This window comes from Poromitra crassiceps, assembly GCF_964638095.1.
Source record: "Poromitra crassiceps genome assembly, contig: HAP1_SCAFFOLD_1473, whole genome shotgun sequence".
In the NCBI taxonomy this organism is placed as follows: Eukaryota; Metazoa; Chordata; class Actinopteri; order Beryciformes; family Melamphaidae; genus Poromitra; species Poromitra crassiceps.
The window spans coordinates 24,434-30,444 of NW_028150939.1; the positions used below are offsets into that span (position 1 = coordinate 24,434).

Sequence of the window (6,011 nt, forward strand, 5' to 3'; positions counted from 1 at the left end):
TTTCAGTGCATTTCTGGGATTTTAGGGTGCAAGGTGGCTTCACGTATGGCTGCCATTGGTGCCAAGCCCATCATGGTCCTGGAGCAAAATGATCATACTCTGCTAAAAACCTTCTAAATGAAAGCCCAAAACACACACAGACCTTACACACAACACAACACCGGCCAGAGTCCCACCAAATCTAGATTTGAAGGCCTGATAATCTATCCCCTATGCATGTATTGGCACTACACTGATTTCAAGCATGCAGGGATACAGTCCCAAGCCTGTCTTTGCTGAGACCATAGTGAGGTTAGAAATTATTGGGTGTAATGTGAATACACGGTGTAAGGTGCAGGACATTTCTCATCATCAGTGTGTATAGGCAGGCATGTGAATTCACTGTAGAGCCTGTGGGTTAGGGTTAGGGTTAGCCAACCAAACAACCCAACCAACCAAAGATCCGCCTTGTATCTCAAACTGCTACAAAGCTCACCCAATATAACATGCATGGGATAGTATCAGATCCAGCCTTTGGGAATATTCAGATATTAATTTCACTGTGTGGTTTACCTTTATAAGGTGTGTACAGTATAAACACCTGGTGAAGATGTGTGCAGATATGCCTCCTTTAGCTTTAACCTGCGTTTGTTCACTCTGCGGAGATTTCTGTCAAATGATGTCAAATGATACAGGCATATTACTAAACATATATTGGAACTATTAACAATACAACCCTTTTGTAAGGCTGTATTTCTCCATAATCATCGCAGATGCAAATGTCACCCATGCACCTTGTAACTTTGATTGCTGTTTTCACACACACACACACACACACACACACGCACGCACGCACGCACGCACGCACGCACGCACGCACGCACACACACACACACACACACACACACACTCACACACACACACACACACGCACACACACACACACACACACACACACACGCACACACACCCTTCTCCGTGACACACAGGTATTGTGTCTCATTAAGGAAATCGCTCTTCTTTGCTGATTATTTTATTTGAAGCCATGATTACAGCTCTGTGCACCACATCACGCAGTAACGGAGAGCAGGCGGAGGGCAGCGGGCCTAATTGGGGCATGAGATGCACATGGCGGTGCAGCCAGGCTGGGTGGCCGGAGAGGGACGCCTCTAATGGGTTTGCCTGTCTGTGACTCTCCGCTCTCGCCTCTCCGGCTCCAATGCAACACTTATTAGTCTGCTGCTTCTTATTCCTCCGACTGTCATCAAATCACCTGCACGAAACTACAATGTAATTTGTTAAAGTGCCGTTTCTGCAGATGGAAGATCGATTTCCCCTTTAGATTTCTATAATTGAGTGAATACAGGCAACAACAAACATATTTTGGACGAATCAGAATAGCTATTCTGTTTCCTGGCATCGTGTGCCCTATCCCCCCACATGTGTTTCTTTTACAGTTTTGGGGTGTGAAGGATTTTGAGTCTATTCTATGTTACTGTTCTGTTGTGTTATTCTGTTGTAGCTTTTTAACCTATTCAGCAAGGCCTATATGAGCAATGGATTTAACGCAGTTTGATTGCTAAAAAACCGCGGAGAGGGAGGACACGGGATTCTTGATCTTTGAAATTGCTCTACAAAATTGCATTTGTTTTTGGTGCGCTTCCATTAAAAGTGTCTCCTCGCGAGTAAACAGCCGTTCCGCACTCAGATGCGCCGCATTAACCCGGGAGGATTGTATGTGTGTGTTTTTACTGGGGAAGATTGATGTGGTCCAGTTAGGGAGGCTGAGTGAGACGTAGACCCATTTCAAGTATAGGTTCCTCTTATTATAGCAATAAGTTACAGCCTGAGGACTGGACAGAGGAAGGGCAGCTTCTGCCCTGCCTGTTTTCAGTGCAACAAACCATATTAATAGGCCTTTGTCCTATACTAACATTATTATTATGATTATTATGATGATGATGATGATGATGATGATTATTATTGTTGTTGTTGCTGTTGTTGTTGTTGTTGTTGTTGTTGTTGTTGTTGTTGTTGTTATTACTATCGTTATAATAATAGATATAGATCGATAGATAGATAGATAGATAGATAGATAGATAGATAGATAGATAGATAGATAGATAGATAGATAGATAGATAGATATTACCCTAATATTTGCCCAACAATCTTGGCTATACCTCAACTTCTTGTAGCCTAATTATATTGAAACTAAAAGCTAATGACGCCCCCCCCCCCATTTTTTTTAATAATAGTTAAATTATAAATAAATATATAAATTAGTAGTAGTAGTAGTAGTAGTAGTAGTAGTAGTAGTAGTAGCAGCAGCAGCAGCAGCAGCTTTGGTTGTTGTTATCATCATCATCATCATCATCATCATCATCATCATTATTATTATTATTAATATTATTGTTGTTGTTATTGTTGTTGTTGTTGTTCTTCTTCTTCTTCTTCTTCTTTTTTCTTCTTCTTCTTCTTCTTCTTCTTCTTCTTCTTCTTATTATGATTATTATTATATTTTTTATTATTATATTTTTTATTTATATATGTGGAAACAGAAACAACAGCCTAGAAATAAAACAGATGCATGGCTCATTTAGACTTACAGAAAACAGAAATGGTCTTAAAAAATGACTCTGAATTTGAATTAGCCTATATGAATTCATAAATAATTCATTATTTACATAGCCTATTACCTGTTTCTTGTCACAATTTGTGTATGATCGTCAACAAAAATAAAAGGCATCTTTGACGGCTGAGTTGATTTCACGTTTGATTTTTTACCGTCTGCCTAGCCGTCTCCACTAATTAGAAATCAAGCAATGTCCAAAGCATACAGACCCTCTCTGCTGGCTCAAGCCCTTCACCACGCACGCAGGGTTGGCCTTATCACTCCCAACCAACACAGTCCCTCCATGGCCTACACGTCTGAGTCAAACGAGTCGAGGCTCTGCTGTTGCTGCTGATTGCTGTTCCTGAACCTGCAGGTCGTGCAGGAACTGGTCACAGCTTCCCTCATCTCGGACCATGCACCGGTCCATTTCCTTAGGTTTTCACGCTGTGCCAAGTATGGGCGACTTCCCTGCGTCCCGGCTGATTGCAGTTGAGGAGCAAAAGATGAGATGCTGCATGCGGTGCAGAGAGAGGAGAGAGAGAGAGAGAGAGAGAGAAAGAGAGAGGGAGAGAGAAAGAGAGAGAGGGAGAGAGAGAGAAGTCCTCGCTCGGACGCCTCCTTTGTGCGGCTGCAAAGAAACCTATTTAGTCCCAGGCGGTGGTCTATTCACAAGGCTCACTCGGACATCTGCCAAAAGCCCTCTCTAACCACCACTGTCTGGACAAGTGTGTAGCGCAGATCAATGGCTGTCCTGCTAATTGTATAATAGCCCTACTTATGGACTAGTGCTAAAGGGGCCAGATCATTTAGGGTCCACCACGTCTGATTTTGTTTGAACCAAACAAGCCTAAATAACTTTAATTGCACCCGCGCTGATGAAAAGTCGATGGGAGTTAAAGCGGCCGATCACTAACAGCTTAAATCCATCTGTACTCGTTTATTTATTTATTTCCTCGATTTGTCTCCACAAATCACCTGCCAGGGGGGAATGGGAGCGATATTCGTTTTGTTTGTGATCCAAGGACGGGAGGGAAGTGGGCTCCATACCATAGGTGCTGAATCGAGGAGGCCTGGGCCTGCAGCTAGGCGTCTCTCCTCACATGTGTGAGCTAGCTAAACATTCACACTGATTTCTCTCTTGGTGATGAAAAACGTGTAAGCCTATTTAAAAATACAAAATTACTGTATAGGCTAATTAGCTTGAAAATGTATTTTTCTATGCTATATAGAAATGATTGTTGTTAATTTGGGAAATTAATCTCTTATTGCAGGAAGGTATAGCTACTGTCAATTTAGCTGCTACACGAATAGCCTATACAGACTAATTCACAATATCCACTGATTTGAGATACTATAGGCTAATTCACATACTGAAAATAGATAGACTTATTTGCGGCCAATTATTCGGAATTGCATGGGCAAACAAGTGCAAGCAAGTTGCTGCTTCCTTAGCAAAATGATAAGCCTTTGAGTGTTCATGGTATGTATCTATCTACAAACACGAGTCCTGTCATGGCATATATGAGATTAAACAAACACATTAAGATGTTTAACGTGGAATAATTTGAGCATGAAAAGCTAATAAATCAGAGGATGGAATGGCAGAAGATAGAATTGAATTGTAGTGTTTCGTGCGTGGTTATAGGAGTGTGTGTGTGTGTGTGTGTGTGTGTGTGTGTGTGTGTGTGTGTGTGTGTGTGTGTGTGTGTGTGTGTGTGTGTGTGTGTGTGTGTGTGTGTGTGTGTGTGTGTGTGTGTGTGTGTGTGTGTGTGTGTATGTGTGTGTGTGAGAGAGAAGGGGGGGAGTCACGTCGCTGACATTTCCAACCTCCGATTCTGATTGGCTCTTATTTGAGGAAGCTCATGGGTTCTTTCAACTAATAAGCGCCTCCCCGTCGCTCTAAAGGACATTATAATGCAAGGGACCTCCTTTTTTTAACCACAAACCGAATTTTCGTTCATTTAGACGATATATACTTTTTAAATTGACCCAAAGTTGTAGGATTTTTTTGGGACCGCATTTCACCCTGGAGCGGTACGCGATGCTTTCTCACGCCGACCTCCTGGACGCTCGGCTCGGTGAGTTATCATCGCTAAACTCCGGCCCTAAACTCCACTGTAAGACAACAACTTTTCCTTTAACCTTGTAAAGTGATAAATAGACTGTTGTTTTATTTAACAAATTATGTCAACAGCTAAGTGGTTTATCTTTGATCAAAGCACATCTTTACAGCTATTTAGCAGGAATGTGGCAGCAAAAAATGTTAGAAGCTGAAGCGCTGTCATTGCTTATTTATAAATTACTTTGCCTCCTTGTGTGATAATGAAGCAAAACTATTTTATTTCCAAGATGATGCCATTTACGATTTGCCGTCTCCTTACTCAATGCTCTACTCCTCCTCATCCTCCCAGGGATGAAGGATGCTGCAGAGCTGCTCGGACACCGAGAAGCTCTCAAATGCCGGCTGGGCGGCGGGGTGTCGGATCAGGGGCATCCGGGTGACATGGCCCCTGGTCCAGACTCCGTGGAGGGGACCACTCTTCTGCCGGGAGAAGACATCGCTACTGTGGGATCCAACTCCGCCGTCATGCCGGTGAATGGGAAAGAGGAGAAACAGCAGCAGCAGCAGAGCTCCGGGCAGACCTCCAGTCAGAAACAGAAGCGGCACAGGACGCGCTTCACTCCGGCGCAGCTCAATGAGCTGGAGCGCAGCTTCGCCAAAACCCACTACCCAGACATCTTCATGAGGGAAGAACTGGCGCTACGGATTGGTCTCACCGAGTCCCGAGTTCAGGTAAATTCTTAGACGGTGCAGGATTTTCCAGGATGTAAATTACTGGGGTCAGTTGGTTATGTTATGCAAGGCACTTGCCATTCATTATGGCAACATTTGATCGTTTTAAAATTAGCAAAATATCAAGTAGGCTAAACATGCATGGCTTGGGATCAATTTGGAAGGCATTGCTAGAAATGTAATCACTGGTGAATATTCAGGACTAATGTTTCCTTTAAGCTCCAATGTGTTTGTGCAAGACAGTTTGGTGACTTAATACGTTTGTTCAATTCATTTATTTAATGGATATAAATGCGGATTTTTAGGTTTTTTGTGACGTGTTCAGTGGATATATGCTGTCCAATTGACATCCAAAGCTCAAAGTGGACTATCGTAATGCTGCAATATCAGTTTGGAAAGGTGATGCGCGGCACACTGAAAGACACACCACTGTGAAAGGCGAAAAAAGGTACAGCGGCGTATCTTTTTGCTAACTCAGCTTGGATTTTGTTGTAACAGCCGTTTTAGACACATGCAAAATGAATGCTGTTTGGTCTGCAGTAATTGTATTAATTAGATGATGTGATTTTGATAGGCTTGCATTTGTTCAAAGTGAGCGTGAGCAGCGTAATTTTAAGAAGGCG

At 42.7% G+C, this 6,011-nt stretch overlaps 1 pseudogene across 1 annotated transcript; it reads left to right on the forward strand.

Moving 5' to 3' along the window:
* The first annotated feature begins 4,635 nt into the window (after positions 1-4,635).
* LOC310771904 (homeobox protein orthopedia pseudogene) lies at positions 4,636-5,388 on the forward strand (annotated as a pseudogene). The gene is made up of 2 exons: positions 4,636-4,711; positions 5,006-5,388. The product of its transcript is annotated as a homeobox protein orthopedia pseudogene (transcript).
* Positions 5,389-6,011: the final 623 nt, after the last annotated feature.